Source organism: Nannospalax galili, unplaced genomic scaffold (assembly GCF_000622305.1).
Source record: "Nannospalax galili isolate Female #2095 unplaced genomic scaffold, S.galili_v1.0 scaffold1623, whole genome shotgun sequence".
Lineage (NCBI taxonomy): Eukaryota > Metazoa > Chordata > Mammalia > Rodentia > Spalacidae > Nannospalax > Nannospalax galili.
This window is the reverse complement of record NW_008349082.1, coordinates 503,812-522,607: the sequence shown is the minus strand read 5'-3', so window position 1 is coordinate 522,607 and position 18,796 is coordinate 503,812. Positions and strand designations below refer to the sequence as shown.

General features: G+C 50.6%; 1 protein-coding gene across 1 annotated transcript in view; it reads right to left on the bottom strand.

The window, feature by feature from the left end:
- The window catches only part of Pou2f2 (POU class 2 homeobox 2), a 96,567-nt gene extending 78,114 nt beyond the window's left edge, over nt 1-18,453 (bottom strand). The window contains exon 1 of the mRNA XM_029570067.1: nt 18,332-18,453. The gene's annotated coding sequence lies outside the window, so the exon portion shown is untranslated. The remainder of the gene's footprint in view (nt 1-18,331) is intronic.
- Nucleotides 18,454-18,796: the final 343 nt, after the last annotated feature.

The window sequence follows — 18,796 nt, the reverse complement described above, 5'->3', positions numbered from 1 at the left end:
CCCCGCCCCAGAGCTAATCAGTGGCTGTCATCTCCACGGTGAGGTCTTGGTTAAGGAGATTTAGGGCTGGGATCAATAGGAAACTTAAAAATCGATGCAGCGCGCAGGGCAAAATCGATGGCGTTTAATCGCCTTGCCGATTCCCAGTCAAAACAATTAGCCGCGCTGAGTGTTGAACACGGTGGCGACACGGCATTAACCGTCAATATTGGTGTAAGTGATGGTGGGCAGAAGGGGAATCCCCAGTCTCAGAGCCCCCCCCCTCTCCAATCAGACAGCGCCTTAAGGCTGAGGTCTTCCCCCAAGGCAGAAGCACAAGGCTCACCTGTGTCTTTCAGCCCTCTGCCACTTTTGCCACCAAGGTGCCCATGGGCAGCACCAACCTGGCTGGCCAGCCTCCAACTCTTGCCATTCCATTTTCCAGGTTCAGAACCCCAACATGCCCTCAGCACAGAGGGGAGAACCCCTTTCGAAGTACGCATCTGTAGGCAGAGTCCAGTGGGCCAAGAGCCTGGGGCCTGGTGAGCCCCCTTTTACAGGTGGCACTCAGAGGAATAGAGCTGGCAGTCACCAGGCACAGGAAGAGAAGGAACCAGGACTTGAACCTTGTTCCCTGGGGCTGCACCACAGAAAGCATAGATTCTAGTGCTCATGGGACAAGGTGAGCTCAGGATTGGGTCCCAGGCCCTCAGCTCCTCTCTCAGTCCACATACAATGCTTTGTTGTGTCCTTGGGTCATTTGCCATTTGCCTGCCAGGTTGTGAGCTACCTGGGGGCAGGATGAGGTCAGGTTCCTCTGGGGATCCCCAGCATCACCTAGCATAGGATATGACCCCGTGCTGGGACTTGGGGGCAAGCCTAAGGGACGATGGTGTCATTTGTCCCCACAGACACAGCCTCCTCATATGCAACTCCCCCGAGAGACAGAGAGCAGCACCCACAAACACAACAGTATGAATAACCGTAGCATGGCCTCGGTATGGCTAGATGCTCTGCGAATGAGACCTCAGATTCCTCTCAACTTTTGGTGAGCATGTTGGGGACATGAAGAGAAGGCTCAGAAAGGTTAAAGCCCTCTAGCCAAGGTCACACATCTGGGAGCGGCAGCTCTGTCTGACTGGGCACAGAACATAGAGCAAGCAAAATCTGGTAACTGCTAAGCAAGAGAGTCCCATGGGAGGCGGGTGGGGGTGGGGGTGGGGGGAACGGGACAGGCACTTGGTACCTAGAGAGACAACCGAGAGTGACTCCAGCAGGGCTAGGGCTCCCAGTTCTGGGGTTCTGTCGGGGAGGGGAACGTTCCTGCAGTCACTGCTCCCAGGCTCGGAAGAACAGGAGGGAGCACGTGGGCCTGGGAGGAGGCCCACGAGATGAGCTGGGGATTGATCTGACAAGGTCCTAATCAAATGGTCAATATCGCTGACCTGACCACTTAACCTATTGATAAGCTGGCAAGGATAGAGCAGGCGGTGAACGAGGCAACCAGAGGGGTAGGGGAGCCTAATGGGGCTTGTAGCATGCATGGGTCTGGGGGCCTGGGAGAGGGTGGTTTCCTCAAATGTCCCTTCCTCTCCTCTGACAGGGTGCATGCCTTCTGGCTGGGGAACCTCAGTCAGGCTCTCTCCTCTCTCCAGGACCACTCTGCATGAGGTAAAGCCAAGAACTGCCCCCATGCCACCCCATCTGCCCTCAACAATGCCTTCACTTTTCACACGTGTCAGAGACTTAACATTCCAATCTCAGTGTCCCCATCTGTTAACTGGGAACAGTTACAATAGGGACAGCTGGGAAGGAACTCTGATGTCCTATGACTGCGGACTGACTGACACAAGGAACGATGTCACAGCAGCCACACAAACGAGTGCTGTGGAGTTGCAGAAAATAATCCCGAAAGAAATTCACTGACACAGAAGCGTCACTCATAATCCACTGTCGGAAGGAAAAAATGCAATGTATACGAACAAGCATTAAGAATATAATCCTATTTTTATGACACATATTGAACTAAAAAATAAAAGGGCTGGAGCAGAAATCAGAACCCTGAGTTTGGATCCCAGACAGCCGCGTTCCCATGAGTTTGGGGGATTAACTACACAGAGAAAGCCATATAAAGAAGTTAATGACCTGGTCCTAGGGATGGAAGCAAGGGCCTCCTACATGCTAGGCAAGTGCCCTACTGATGAGCCACACCCCCAGCCCCTCACTGGTGCATTCTAGGCAAACATTCTACCACATGAGCCACATCCCCAGACCCTCATGGGTGTCTCACCAAGTGTTCTGTTGATGAACCACACACACCCTTACCTCCTCACTGGCAGACTTAAGGCAAGTGTTCTACCACTAGTCCTTGATTTTAAAAAAATATATTTTGTTTGTTATTTTTATTTTATGTGTATAAGTATGTATGGCTTGCATGTAGTGGATGCACCCAGGTCTTGCAACGCCTGCGGAAGTCAAAAGAGGGTGTCAGATCCACTGGAACTGGAGTTACGGATGGTTGTTAGCCACCATGTGGGTGCTAGGAATCAAACCCAGGTCCTCTGCAAGAGTAGCCAGTGCTCCTAACCGCTGAGCCATCTCTCTAGCCCATGATTTTTAAAAACAAGAGTCTCATATAGTTCAGGCTAGGCTGGAACTCTCCATCTCCCTATCCCAACCTCCTGAGAAGTGGAATTACAGGTGTATGCCTGCCACCATACCTACCATCGTCCCCAAGCCTACCACTGTCAAGAAGGTTTTGCGTTTTTTGTGTTTTTTAACTAGATTATCATGGTAGTTTTTTCTTATCTCTGAATATCTGTGTTTTCTGTTTTTCTACAATGAACATACATCACATGTTTGTAAGTGTTAGAAGTTAGAATACACCATCAGCTCAACTGTGGTCAAGAGCATGAGAAAAAACCACAAGAATCCCAGCCAGGCTAGTCTCTTGTCCTTCTATGCCCAAGCCCAGCTGAGTTCAGAAGTCTTCACAAATGTGGGTGGATTAGACTCCACAGAGAAAGAGAGCCTGCCCTGCAGCTTCAGCTCTGTCAGTGAGCAGGATAGGACCACGCTGAATTCTGCCCCCTCTCCTCTTGGGAACACAGGGAGGAGTTTATCCCAAAGTTACTTAGCTGCTTATGAATGATCCAGGGCCAGAAACTGGGGCTCCTGGCTCCTACCATCCCGCTGCTGGGAGAAGAAAATTGCAAGAGCAAGTGTTCATGTAGACTATAGAAAGTGTGTGTGATTTTCCAGGGCAGAAATCATGGAGTTAAAAAAAAAACTTTAGTCCCTTGGCACATGCCTTTAATCCCAGTACTTGGGAGGCAGAGGCAGGCAGATCTCTGTGAGTTCAAGGCCAGCCTGGTCTACATAGCAAGTTCCAGGCCAGCTGGAGCTACCAGGAGACCCTGTCTCAAAAAGACCCCCCCCAAAAAAAAACTTTAGTCCCAGCACTCAGGAAGCAGAGGCAGGTGGATCTCTGTGAGATGGGATAGAGGCCAGCCTGGTCTACATAGCAAGTTCCAGGCCAGCTGGGGTTATAGGGAGACCCTGTTTCAACTAACCAAACCAACCAGACAAACAAGCAAACCAAAAACAGATCCAGTCTGGTGTGGTATAGCATATGTCTGTGATCCCAGAACTTGAGAAGTTAGAGGCAGGAGGGGTAAGAGGTCCAGGCCATGGAGCTGAGGAGATGGCTCAGTGGATAAGAGCACTTACTGTGCAAGTGTGAGGACCTGAGCTTGAAGCCCTAGGACATACACAAAAGGTTGAGCATGGCTGTGTGTGTAGATAACCCCAGAGATGGAGGTTGGAGATGGGGGTTTGCTGGCTGACCAACCAAGCCTAAATGGCAGACTTCTGGTTCAGAGAGAGACCTATCTTTAAGGCATGAGGTGGAGGGGGATATAGGTAGATACTGATCTCTTCCTTTGGCCTCTGCTTGTATGTACACAGGTACTTGTGCCCGCACACTCACGTGCATACACTACACACACATACCACATACACATCAAAAAATAAAAATGAAATAAAATAAAGGGGCTGGAGAGATGACTCAGAGGTTAAGAGTACTTACTTCCAGAGGACCCAGAATCAGTTCCCAGCACCCACATGGAGGCTCACAACTGTCTGTAACTCCAGTTCCAGGGGTTCCAACTCCCTCTTCTGGCCTCTGTGAGCCTAGGTATGCATTGGTGCATATACATCCATGCAGGCAAACACTCATACACATAAAATAAAAATAAATAAATCTTTAAAAATTTTAAAAATAAGTTGGATGTGGTGATGCACACCTTTAGTCCCAGCACTCGGGAGGCTGGTGCATCTCTGTTAGTTTGAGGCCAACCTGGTCTGCATAGCAAGTTCAAAGCCAGTTAGGGCTATATAGTGAGACCTGTCTCAAAAAAAAAATAATAACAGGGGCTGATAAGAAGCTCTGTCTGCTCCTAAAGAGGACCTGGGTTGGGTTCCCAGCACCTACATGGCAGCTAACAACCATCTGTAACTCCAGTTCCAGGGAATCTGACACCCTTTTCTGACTGCCACAGGCATTGCATGACATGGGTGCACTTATACACATTCAAACAATATACTCATAAAATACACATAAAATAAAAATAATAGATAAAATATTAAAATAATAATAATAAAATAAAATAGTTCCAGGCCAGCCTGAGCTACATGAGATCCTGTCTCAAAACAAAACAACTAAAATAATCAAATCCCGTCCCCTGAATCCACTACCTGAACCTGGACAGGTCACTTCACCCCTCTGAACGCAGTTTACTCAACTATAACGTGAGGTTATGAATACTTGCCTCATAATGCCAGTGTGAGAAGTCACACATAGAAGTCTTCCTTATAAGGAACTCAGCGGGGTATGGCCACAAAGAGGCAAGTCAGCGACAAAAGTGTGATCTGCCGTAAGTACCACATGTGAATGGGAAGATCACAGGACAGGGAGGGGCATTTTGGTAACCTGAGAAAAATGAACGCACAGAATGAAGACATCTGGCTAAATATGCTCCTGTGTCCATTCCTTTGTTCATTCATGCATTCATTCATTCATTCATTCAATAGGTATTTCTGAGTTCAGTTCTAGACCCAACTCCCTAGGCTTTGCAATCCAGATGTGAACGATGAACACTCCCAGTGGGTTGAGAAGGAGGAATCCAAATGCTGGAACTAGTCCCTGGTCTCTGAGAGTCACTGGATCAATGGCCAAAAATGTCCCTTGAGGCTCCTACTGAAGTGTTATAGTACCCCTCTCAATGGTCTGACCGGTGCACTACTTAAGCTATGCACAAGCTTGTGCACACCAGACACCCAGACAGGGTGTCTTCACCTTGGTGATTCACAGCACCCAGCCCCAGGCCTGACTCCCTAGGGACCTCCAAGCTCAGTTTTGTTCCTCCCTTTTCTTTTTTTTTTTTCTTTTCTTTTTTTGTCTTTTTGAGCCAGGGTCTCCCTGTAGCCCCTGCTATCCTGGAACTCACTATGTAGACCAGGCTGGCCTTGAACTCACAGAGATCCACCTGCCTCTGCCTCCCGAGTGCTCCCAAGTTCTGGGACTAAAGGCGTTCGCCCCCATGCCCAGCCTTTTTTCCTTTTTTAAAAAAAAAAAAAAAAAAAAAAAGTTCAAGCCCCTAGCATAATGCTTAACACCTGGCAGGTACTCGATAAATAGCAGCTATTATTAGTGTCACCGTCACACATGCCTCTGCTCTCCATCCTGACAAAAACCCTAGTCTGCTCAATGAGGAAACTCCTGATTTACCCACAGGCCCACAGCCAAGACTTGAAGCCAGGCATGTTGAGATCAGATGTGGAGACACACACTGTAATTCCAACACTAATGAGGTGACGCAGGAGGTCAGGAGTTCAAGGTCATCTTCAATTACTTAGTTCAAGGCCAACCTAGTCTACATGAGATCCTGTCTCAAAACAAAAGAAAACGGAACAGGGCTGGGGATACATCAGCTCAGTAGGTAGAGTGCTTGCTGAGCATGCTCTGAATTGGAGCTCTAGTACTGTACAAAGCCAGCATGGTGGCACATGCCTGTAATCCCACCACTTGGAAGGTTGAAGGCAAGAGGATCAAAAGTTCAGGGTCAGGCTGAGGATGTAGCTCAGTTGGTAGAAGGCTTGCCTAGCATACACAAGGCCCTGGGTTTGATCCCCAACACCACTAGACCAGGTGTGATAGCTCTCACCTGTCACCCAGCACTGGAGAGGGTTTAGGGGAAAGGGGAAGACAGGACGAGCAGACATTCAAGGTCATTCTCAGCTACATAGAGATTTGAGGCTAACCTGGGCTACATAAGACCTTGTCTCAAAACAAAGCTGGGTATATCTGACTCTACAGCCTGTGGTCACCCCTCGTTGAGGGCTGGATGGAGAGGCCAGCAAGCAGCATGTCAAAGATGGACAGGAGGAGGGACAGTGGCAATGCAGGCCCTGAGTAGATGACTCTAGAGTAGGGGCCATGCTAGGAGGAGGAAAGAGGACATACGTGTCCCAGATAGTCATTTCAATTCTAGATTCTTCGAGGCTTTGGCAAACAGGAGGCAACTAGTTTGTCGGGATCCCCATGTCACTTATAGCTGCGTTTTCCCCTCAGAAAGTGAGCTCCCTCACCCCCTGTCTGACACTGTCCTCCACCTTGACAGCAGGCACACAGGATGAGCAGGCATCTGGCTGCAAATATCTGCCAAGTGCTTATTGTGTGCACTGTGCTGGGCACTGGGGGTGACTCTGAACCAAGACGACATTTCTGCCCTTATGGAACTGAATTTATTAGTAGAGGAAGAGATGCCATAGGCAAGAAAATACGCTTAAGGACTAAGAAGGAAAAGAAACCAGGTAGGGATAAATTGCAGAGAGTTATTTTAGACTGAATAGTCAGGGAAAGTGTGTTTGGAGGAGCAGCCCAAATGAACCATGGGAGGCAAGAGCTGTTCTGGCAAAGTTCACAGCAAATGCAAAGGCCCTGAGGCAGGAGACGAGTTTGAAGAACAGCAACAGGTCAGTGGCTTGACCTTTGGGAGCTAAGATGAAAGAAGTAAAAGTCAAATAGGCAGACAGACCCCTGCTCACGTAGGACTTACAAGCCAAGGAAGATGGTGGTCCTCCTTTTTGAGGAAGGGGTTCCCATGTAACCTAGGCTGGCCTTGAACATGCTATGTAGTTGGGCTGGTTAGTTTTTGTCAACTTGACACAAAGTAGCGACACTTGGGAAGAGAGAACCTCAAGTGAGGAATTTCCTCATGGGATTGGCCCCGGCCCTGTCTGTGGGGCATTCTCCTAACTGCTAATTGACGTAGGCAGGCTCAGACCACTGTATATGACGCCATCACTGGGAAGGCGGTCCTATAGGCAGGCTCAGACCACTGTATATGACGCCATCACTGGGAAGGCGGTCCTATAGGCAGGCTCAGACCACTGTATATGACGCCATCACTGGGAAGGCGGTCTTATAGGCAGGCTCAGACCACTGTATATGACGCCATCACTGGGAAGGCGATCCTATAGGCAGGCTCAGACCACTGTATATGACGCCATCACTGGGAAGGTGGTCCTGGCTGTATAAAAAAGGTAACCAAAGGGGGATGGAGAGACAGCTCTGAGGCTAAGAGCACTGGTTGCTCTTGCAGAAGACCAGGGTTCGGTTCCCATATGGCACCTAACAACCATCAGTAACTCCAGTTCCAGGAGATCTGACGCCCTCTTTGGGCCACCATGTCTGAAAGTGCACCCATGTCATGCAATGCCTGTGGAGGTCAGAAGAAGGCATCGAATCCCCTGGAACTGCAGTTATGGACCGTTGTTAGCTAACATGTGAGTGCTGGGAACTGCACCTGGTCTTCTGTGAGAGCAGCCAGTGCTCTTAACCACTGAGCCATCTCTTCAATTCCCCCAAGTTGCTTTTGGTCAATGTTTTATCACAGTAACAGAAGCCAAAATACGAGAGTAGCCCAGGCTGGCCTTGAACTCTTGGAGCCTTTGCCTCTATCTCCTTAGTACTGATATTACAGTCATGCCCTACAATATCTGGCTTTTCTTTTCTTCACACACACATACACAGTGTATAACTGTATATCCATCCATGTGAGTACACGTGTGCATGTATGTGTGTGTGCGTGCATATGGAGGTCAGGGTTTGAAGTCAGATGTCTTCCTCAATCTCTTTCCCTCTTAGTATTTTTTTATTATTACTGTGTCTGCGTGTGTGTACAGGCACATATGTGCCACAGCATGCATACATGTTGGAGGATGATTCTCTTCTCTGAGTTTCAGGGGTTGAGCTCAAACCGTCAGGCTTGGACAGCAAACAGTTTTGCACACTGACCCATCTCACTAGCCCTCTGCACCTTGTTTTTTGAGACAGGGTCTCTCACTGCACCTAGAGGTCACCAATTCATCTAGACCAGCTGGCCAATAAGCTCCCGGCATCTACCTGTCTCCCCATCCCTAGAAGTACAGATAGGTGCTGCCACAACATTTTATTTATTTATTTATTTATTTATTTATTTATTTATTTATTTTGTTAGTTAGTTAGTTAGTTAGTTAGTTAGTTACTGGCTTTTGAAACAAGGTCTTCCTGTAGCCCTACCTGGCTTAGAACTCACTACATAGATCAGGCTAGCCTCAATCTCACTGAGATCCACCTATCTCAGCCTACCAAGTGCTGGAATTAAAGGCGTGCCCACCACACCTGACTTCACATCTTTTTATGTGGGTGCTGGGGTCCTCATACTTACAAGCACTTCAGTGATTGAGTCATCTCATCAGCCCTTGCCTGGCTTTCTCTGTGTGACAGAATGACAAGCCCTGTCAGTATGTGTGTGGGGGGGGGTCCTCTTACCTTCAAAACCAGGTTCCTCACCCATTCCCCATATATCCTATGGGATGTCTGATCCACACATTTCCAAGTATAAGCTCCAAAGCCTTTGATAAATGCTCTAATTTTCCAGCAGGGCTTTATCAAGAAGCACTCCCCCAGACCAGGGACATCTCTGGAACAAGGAGGGGCCTGACTTATCTGTGTTCTGGTACCCAGCTCAGGCCTGGCCCCCACAGGCCTCAGGAATGTATGAAGTGACAGTAGTGGCTAGAGGAACCGAAACTCAACCCTAACCCCTGGTAAGTCTCCATTTAAGGACAAGTGACAACTTGTCCAAAGATGGGGCCAGGAGCAAGGAGAGAAATCCACACCACTTGCCTGTCAGGCCTTCACCAGGGTCCCATGCATGGACAGGGAGGACAGGAAACCTTGGGACTGCTAACACACTCACCAGATCGTCCTCCAGGGTCCCCCATCCCATCCCTCCTCCACATCAGGTTTGGGGACATCCCTGCCTTGCTTAGCCTCTGGCTCATACTATCTGTCTAGTCCTTCCTTGAACTCCTCTGCAGCCACGCAACACATCTAGAATAAATTCAAGCTTCATATCCCTTCCTGGTCATGTAAAGCCCCACCTTCTCGCTCCTGATATCCAGTGACCTTGGCCTTCTCGCAGTTGTTGGGACATTCCACAGTTGTTTGCCCCACCACCCCTCCACCTATCCATACCTGTTCCCAGGGTGCCTCCTTGATAAAGCCCCTTGCACTCTCCCTTGGTGCTTCCTGATGGGCTTTAAGCAGCTTGTCACAGGCCCAAAGCTGGGTCTCACCTAGGGGCATGCCCAGAGGAGTTTCCCAGAGGGACAGATATGGCACAGTGAGGGAATCACATCTTTATGAAGACCTGTGTGTGTGTGTGTGTGTGTGTGTGTGTGTGTGTGTGTCTGTGTCTGTGTCTGTGTCTGTATGTATTCAACAGTGGGTTTAAATATTCTTTCCTCCGATATCCTTACCTGCCCCACGGCCCCCAGTTCCTCTCCTTCCATCACCGTTTATAAATAACTAACTATCCACTATGGTCCCATCAGGGCTGGTCCTGTGAGCACAGGTGTGTCCCACCAACAGCCGTTTCCCCAGGCTCTAAGTCAAGGCCTGACTTGTGTAGGGACTCAGGATCTGTGCAACAAAGGAATTCATTCAAGAAAAGTTTTCAAACTTAAGCATCTACCCATTTTCATTTTGCTTTAACAGGGTAAGGATGACGCTAGGCTGGGCAATGTTTGTGTGCTGTCATTCGGGGTGTGTCTGTTCTAGCCACTACATGTGGCTTCCCTGTGGCATCTGAACTAGCTGGTGTGTACTCACAGGTATGTGGGCTGGGATGCTGTCATATTTTTAGTATCTGTATTTGTACCTTTTCTGTTGAAAAAAGGCCCTCCATATAAGGCATATCCTGGTATTTCGGAATTTGTCTCGCTTGTGATGTCTCGGTACTTGAGTGCTTCCGTAGCATCTGGGTTTTCATAGCTGTGTATATGGACTTACTCCTGTTTCCAAAACCAGTGTGTTCATTTCAGCATCTCTGTAGACATACACACACAGAGGTTTGTGTGGATTGGCAGGGTTTAGGACCTATGTATTTTCTTTTTAACTTTATTTTTATTTTTATGTGTATAAGTATACTGCCTGCATGTGTGTTAAATGCACCCATGTCGTGCAATGCCTGTGGAGGTCAGAAGAAAGTCTCAGATCTCCTGGAACTGGAGTTACAGACAGTTGTTAGCTACCATGTGGGTACTAGGAATTGAACCCAAGTCCTCTGCAAGAGCAGTCAGTGCTCTTAACTGCTGGGCCATCTCTCCAGCCCCATGGACCTATGCATTTTCTAAGAGAATCTCTGACCCAGGGTACCAATATGTGGGATCCAGAACCCATGTCTGCATGTATATGTCATATATTGGGGTTTTTTGCTAATTTTTTTTAGACAGGGTCTCATGTAACCCTGGCTGGCCTTGAACTCTCCAAGTAGCTTTAGGATGACCTTGAACTCCTAATCCTCTACCTCTAACTCCTGAGTGCTGGAGTTATAGGCCTGAGTCACCAAGTTTGGTTTATGTGGTACTAGGGATCAAACTGAGGGCCCTGAGTATGCTAGGCAAGCATTATACCAACTGAGCTACATGCCCATCGTGTGTTAGAATCTATGTGTCTCTGTTTCAGAACTAATGCATGTGTGTTCGTGCATGTGTTCAAGTCTTACATGCCCTCTCTAGTTTGGAGTGTATATATGTCTGTGTGTGTTACAGGCATGTTTAACCTGTCTCTTTCTTCCTCTGGCTGACCACTGTCTCCCAAGACTGGATAAAGTTCTCTCTCTCTCTCTCTCTCTCTCTCTCTCTCTCTCTCTCTCTCTCTCCTCTCCCTCTCTCTCTCTCTCTTCCTCATACACACCCATGCTCACATGTGCCTTATGGATGAGGATGGGACTGGAGTGTCAGCAAGCTCCTGTGTCACAAGGTTAATTTCTCTGCAGCCAGGCAGGCTGGGCCCTGAGGGGAGTGGTGGGGGAGGGGCTGGTCCCCACAGCCCCTCTGATAAATATGTATTTGGGGCTGCTGTGCTCAAAGGTCATGGGGGGGAAGGAGGGGGCTGGTCTGAGCTGTGCTAGGTTACTGGATCCCAGCCGAGCCCAGTAGGGGTTGTGTGACCCCTCTCCAGGGGGATAGAGGAGATTCAGGGAGATGTTTCCTTCATCCTAGTATGGCCCACCTCACCCACAGCCATGCCCAGAGGGAGATAGTTGTGGACACAGATATTCAAACTCTGAAGCCGACAAGCACAGAAGCCCACGCCCCCGGTATCCAGAGACAGGCACAAACGGACACACAAAGACAGCCTCGTGGGCCACCAAATCCATGGACAGTTGAGAGTCCAAAGCCAGACCCATCCTTCCCCCCAACCTCAACCTTCACAGCAATGCAATATATGCATATATCTAAATTATACATAAACATATTTATATAAGCACACATAGGCACATAGAGTTTTACAGTAAGAAATGTCCCTGCACACTCAACACACACAGAGAGACACAGAGGTACAGAGGGTTCGACCTAAAAGGTCCCTGAGTACTCTGTAGGCGGGCTAAGCATATACACAAGGATGCATATACAGCAAGAGTGTCAAAGACACAAAGTTCTAAGGAGGCCAGCACACAATGACAACTGCAGACAAATGTATGAACACCCATGTGTACAAACATGCACCCTCACACATACAAAGACCCCAAGACACCTACACCAAGCGGGATGCAGGACGCATGGTAGAGCCAGGCGGGTGAATCCACCCTGCGGCACCACAGACCGCTCTGGCCCTTTCCCCACTCAGGCAAGAGAGGCTTCCTGGTCTCAGGTCTGTGCTCCCCCACAGCCAGCTTCAGCCAAATGCGCCATCATTTGTCGAGCCCTGAGTCACATCAATTGTGGAGCCTCCCCTCCTCGCACTGACCAGCCATCTCGGCCATCAGCGGCCTCAGCCATTAGCTCCTGCCTTTGGCCTGCATTTGTTGAATCTCCCTTACCTGACAGAACCATCCGGACCCTTTCGGGGTCTGCCTGACTCTTTCCTCAAGAGAGTCCGATGTACCCTGTGGTGTGACCCTCGGCTGCCCATGCCTCAGAGCGACCCCCCCACCTCCTCAGCACACTGCTCAGACTGTCATTCTTCAATGACCGCTAGCCACAGTGGTTCTGATGTGTTTGAGTGTATGTGAGTCGGCTTGGAGGTATGTGTGTATGGGTGGTAGGATGGCTACTGCTGTGTTTCAAGCCAAAAGGAGTGGTGTGTGTGTGTGTGTGTGTGTGTGTGTGTGTGTGTGTATGAGAGGTATGTCAGCAGCTGTGCTTAAAGTCAAAGGGTGCATGAGCATATGGTTTTGCATACAGGAAGTAGCATGGCACTGGCTATACTTCACATGTGCATGTATGTATGTATGCACATGCGTGCGTGTGTGCCTGTGCATTAGGTCCTGGGCACACAGTTATGGTTTGGTTCGGGAGACCATAAGGAGCTCTCTGTCTCAGACATGAGGGGCAGTGCAGTACAGGCGTTGATTTCTCGGGTGGTTGTTAGCAAGTGGAATGTGTCTCTCGGACTCTGTTGCCTGTGTTTGTGAAAGTGACAGATGCTGCCTCCTTGGCCTCACTGCAGTGGATTAAGTCTGTGAATGCCACATGAGTCCGCACCCCGGGTGGGGGAGGGTCCCTGGCCTGCTCTCACGCTCGCATGTGTGGGCCACAACCCTGGATATTACAGGATCCTGGGATAAGGACTAAAATACTTCCCTTGTTGGTTTCTGAGGGAGATTCTAAACAGACACTAGGACGGAGGTTTCTGTCTGTGTATGAGCACGCTCATGTTCACACACAAGCTCTGGTTGTCCAAGACAATGTTATGAGCTGCATTTGGATATGTATGTGTGTGTGTGATTGTGCATGACACTCCTCGTTGAAAGCCAGATCAAGTTCAAACTTCTCAGAGTATCATCTGAGCCACTATAGAAAGGCCTTGCCATACGGGGCCCACCTCTGCTCCCAGGACCAAGCCTCCAATGTGGGCTGAGTCCCCCCGCTTCTCTTGGCCATCTGGACACCCTCCCACTACTCTCCCTTCCCGACGCATGAGCATCCTCAAATCCCCATCTCCTAGTTGGAACCCATGTGCTGTTCCTCTTCCTTCTGATTCCTAATGACCCAGAAGCTCCCTTTGTGCTCACAGCCCAGCATCATACTGGAACATAGTATAAGTCCAGGTTAGTTCTACTTGAATCTAAGTCTAAGACAGTCAGTAGTCGCCGCCTAATAATGGTTTTCAGGTAATGAGTGATCATGGTACTATCCCAATTACCTCAGGGAATTTACTGTACTTCATTTTTGTGCTGATTTATGCCACTCAATAAATATTAATTGAATGCAAGGCCCTTTGTACAGGGGGCCACTTCCAGCCTCCAGAATGTGTCAGCTGGGAAAACCGCCTGCTTCAAGGATCTAGTGAAGATGGAGAGGCAGGTGAGGGAAAGAAGGCACATCTGCTTCCCAAAGCCGCCACTTGCTTCTGAGAAAGTAGCCTGGTGCTCACCAGGAGGGATCGGAGCACCCATGAACTCCTCCGTATGCCTGTCTTTGAACAGGCTCAACCCAAACCATCTGATGGAACAGGAACAACCCCCCTCATTTTCCAGCTTTCCTCTCATGATGTAAAGCAAGACCCAGGCTTTCAAAGCCCTCACTGAGTCACATAAGACATCCATCCACCTGAAGGGTCCTGGGAGACAGGTCCATGGATAGAGGTCTCTTGGGGCAGGGACAAAGTGGGGGAAGGGTCCAAGACAGCCAAAGCAATGATGCCAGGACAGCTGAGGAGAGTGAGAGAGACTTCTACAGACAAAGCTCAGCACCAAGAGTCCAGGCTACCTTGGAATCTTCATCTGTAAAAGGGGGACCATCAGGGCTGCTGGAAAAGCTGGGGGAATGTTGGGGGGCACTGTTATTACATCAAGAAGAGACCACAGAAAAATGTGAATGATGTATCTAAAAGGAAGAAGAGACGCCAACCAAGGAAGCCCCCACATTCACCATCTCTTCTAACAATTCTCAGTACCTGGGTTTCTCAACTCATTCTATCCTGATAAATCTTGGAGATTAACCAGCACATGCCGGAGAAGAAAACTGCCCCCTTGTACCCATCAATGTCCAACCAGTTCTTGGCGTGGCCATCTGTCCCTTGCCTCTGATGGGTCATGCCCCCCCCATTATCAACATGCACCAGGATTTTTTTTAAAAAAGCCTTACCCAATGGGTGTGAAGGGTATAATCCCCTGCTAGGTTGTCATTTTGATGGGGGAAGAGGTTTTGGCCCATGGGCCCTGCATACAAGGACAGAGTGGATGGTAACCAAATAGGAAGAGGCCCAGAGTATTGAAAAAAAAAAAATCTGGCCGACATGCTGCCTAGGATATATAGGCTAACAATCTCTATTGCACACACAACATGGGCGCAGATGTGTGCACAAATGCAAACATAGGCATGCACACACACACACACACACAATATGACTAAGTTCTTTACTACCACAGATACATTGTATTTTCCCTGTAAAGACTGACATACAGAAGTGAGGGTTACGAAGGTCCCCAAGGATGGCACTGCAACCTGTCTGAAGGATGTCAACGGCCTCAGGAAAATGGGGGTCTAGACATCTCCAATGTGCATGGCTGGGCCTCTGTCCAGCATTACCTAAAAATCAGGAAGTAGACGGAATCCAGTTACCAACAACTGGAGATGCTGCCTGAGGCCCTGATCCACTTCCTTCCTTGCAGGCCAACCACCCCTTGACGTGGGACACTTTGTTACTATGGAAAGGCTGAGGAAGGCTTTGGTGGGCTGGCCAACTACCAGGAGAGACCTTTTCTTGTTTTGTTTTCTCAAACCCAGCTTCAAGGATGCTATCAAAGCCACATAGATGCCCACGACCTCCGTGGATAAGCAACATGTCCCTCCACATTCCACCTAGACCTTACTTCACAAATCCACCTACCCTCTTATCTAGGACACACAGAGAACCCCCCCATAACAACAATAATAATAGCTCTGTACAGAAATGGCACTTTCACATACGTGACTTTAATGTACACACACTACAATGTACAGACCTAGTAACCGCATGCAGAAGCTTTTACTCCAAACATGCTGCACATAAGAGTGTCACGTGTCCACCGATGACACCAGACTTAGAACACAGACCTGCATACGAGTGGACACTTCCACGCACAGAGTCAGAGAGGGTCTCCTTGAATGCACATATCATGGATGGTAGGAAAACATCAAGGCGAGAGAGACCAGCACAAACACATGTGCTGACTCCGTCTTGTACCTATATAACCCACAGGGGGGACCGTAGGTACCTGACCCTCCCCTCACTGAAAACATATGTCACGATTTCACACTTTTGACTCCTCTGCTGAGGCTCTAGAACCCTGATCACAGTTAGTCTGTCCCAAACACCTCTTGCTACAACACAGGCCTTGTACACACATGCTGCCGCCATGGTCTGGCTCTGCACACACCCGCTGTCCACCATGTAGTGACTCCTCACCCTCCCCTTATACCCCTGGGTTGGAGTACAAATTCACCTGTCGGGATAGCAATAGTCTATAAGCTATGGAGTTAAGTGGCTGATTGGATCTTTCTCTGAATCCAAGACTTACTGGTCCTCAGTTCCACAGGCCCCAGAATGAAGAAAGTGGGGAGTGGTCAGGAGGCCAGAGCCTTTCTCTTGGGGTCTTTTACCTGAGACTCAAAAGCTCTAAAGACCCTCTTAGAGACACTGCCCCCTCCCACATTCCAGTTCCTCTTTTCCTTTCCCATTATCTGTGTGGTTTTCTTCTGTCCACACCCTTCTCTCTCAGTGGGGCTCAGTCCACAGTCTTGAGCCCTCACTTAGGATCCTCCTTCCCCTCCCATACCCCAGTAAACCTAAGCAAAAGGAAATAAGGGGTGGCCTTGGGACCCAGAGGGCTGACCCAGACCCCCTCCCTGAGCTGGGGAAACAAGGACAGAAATCTGTGAGATTTGGGCATAGAGGTTAAGCTGGGGGGGTGGTGGTTAGGGGGTCCTTGCTTTTGCACAGAACCCATCTCCCTGGCACCTTGTTCAATGCTGATGCTGCAAAAGTGAATAAATGAAGATGGGGGGGGACACACGGCAGGGGTGGGAAGTGGGGGGGATATGAGTGGCCAAGAAAGAAAGAAAGAAAGAAAGAAAGAAAGAAAGAAAGAAAGAAAGAAAGAAAGAAAGGGGGAACTGGGTGGGGGAGGGGAAAAAGAGAGAGAAAGAAAGAAAAGGTGGTGGAGAGAGCTGGGAAAGGAAAAGAAAACCTGGGAAGGGGATGAGAAGCTTCAGGGGAGAAGAGGAAGAAACTGGGAAGCAGAGAGAGAGAAGCGACGGAAGAGATGAAGGAAAAGGACGAAAGAAAAGGACGGAACAGGAGGCAAAGAGACGGGGCGGGGGATAGGACGCAGAAAGAGGGCAGCCGAAGGGGTTCACCAAGTTACAGACTTTGCCCAGACAGCTGAGGGGTGCGCCGCGGCTCCCTAACATCACTCTGGAGCCCCCCTGACCTGGGCTCTCCATCTGTCCTCCAGACTGAGACGCGCCACCGCCTCTGGGCACCCCATCCCAGTTGCTTCGGCTCCCCATTTCCCACCTTCCTGCTGGCCAAGGCACCCCGTTCCTTTCTCTCGCCCCCCCTTCCCACCCCCAGCCTCTTTTGGCTCCCAGTGCCCTTACCTCTCCCCCCCATGCACCCTGCTTGCTTCCGAGCTTCAAACAGCATCACCAACGATCACCATACTAAACCGGCCCCCACACCCCCAGGAAAGGAGAGGGGGAAAAAGAGAAAAAGAAAAAAAAAAAAAGCAGGCGGTACCGCTACCAGCCCTGCCCCCCCCCCCGCCTCTTTTTCTCCACAGTCGCCCCTTCCCCAAATGCAGGGTTAAAATGGGAGTCCCTCCCAGCCCGGGGTGCCTCTCCGAAGCGCGGCCGCCAGCCAGGAGCGGATGCCACCTCGCCTCGCGTCTCCAATCTCAGTCCTTTTTGTGTTCGGTGGCCCCGGCAGCGATGTGTTTTATTTTCAGCATCTTTTTATTGGAATGATTTTTCCCCTTTTTCTTTATTTTTTGGGGGGAGCCTGGGGGGCGGCATCCAGGACTCCCCCGCCGCCGGCCTCTCTCGCCAGCTCCGGGGCTGTCTCCGGCTCTTTCTCTAGTCTGCGCTCCTCGCCTCCCTCTTTCTTCTGTCTCGGCTCCTCCGTCCTTCCAGCTCCGTCCTCCGCCGGCTGCCTTCTCTCTCCCGCGGCCCCTCCACGTCTCTTTCTTTTCCCCCATCCTTAGCGCCTTATCCCCTTTTTTTCTCCCTCTTTACCTCTCAAGTCCCCATTTCTTCCCATCCCACCCTCCCCCATCTCTCCTTTGGTTCCCTCACTGCCACCAACAGCAAGCCCAATCTCCCCCCCACCCCCACACACACACACGCACCTCGCCCCCAAATAATAAAAATACCCAGCCAGGGGGCAAAGCCCCGCGCCGGGAGGGAGGCGAGAGGGCCGGGGCCGCAGCCGTGCGGGCAGCCGGAGCGCGGTGCAGAGCGAGCGGCGCCCGCCCGGCTCCCGCCCGGAGAGCTCTCTGCAATAGGCCGAGCCGGCTGCATTAAGCTTCTTGCAATCAATAAAGCGCGGGTCAGATTATGCAAAGCGCAGATATTAATATGCAAAGTTTTAAAGATTTTTAAATGGAAGGGCGAGCGCGGCGCGGGCGGGCGGGCAGGGGCTGCGAGGGGAGAGGGAGGAAGGGAGGGCGGGCGGGCTGGCGCGCAGGCGAGCTGGGGAGAGGAGGAGGCTGCCCGCCGCCCGCCCGCCCGGCTGCGCCGCGCTGCCTTGCCTTACCGCTGCTCCCATCGGTAGGCGCCGCTGTCTTCGCCATGCGCGTCAGCTGCACGGCTCCGAGGGGATGGCCGAGGAGGAGCCGCCGCCGCCAACGCTACCCCCGCTCCCGCTCCCGCTCCCGCGCCCGCTCGCTGCCTGCTGCTGGCGCTGCTCTGGCCGCTGCTCCTCGCCTGAGCTGCCGGCGCGAGCCCAGGCGCGCGCCATCCCCGGCTCCCACCTTGTCCCCATGGCAACCCCGGGCCCAAGGATGCTCAGAGAGAGAGCGCGAGCAAGAGAGCGAGGGGGGGAGAGAGGGAGAGGGAGAGGGCGGGGAGCGCAGGGGACCCAGAGCCAGGGAGAGGCCCGAGACCCACAGAGACAGAGAGACTCAGAGACATGCAGAGATACGCTGAAACAGAGAAAGGGGAGAAGGGTGGGGAATAGAGGGGGACTAGGACACAAGGGGAAGCCCCGAGACACAGAGAC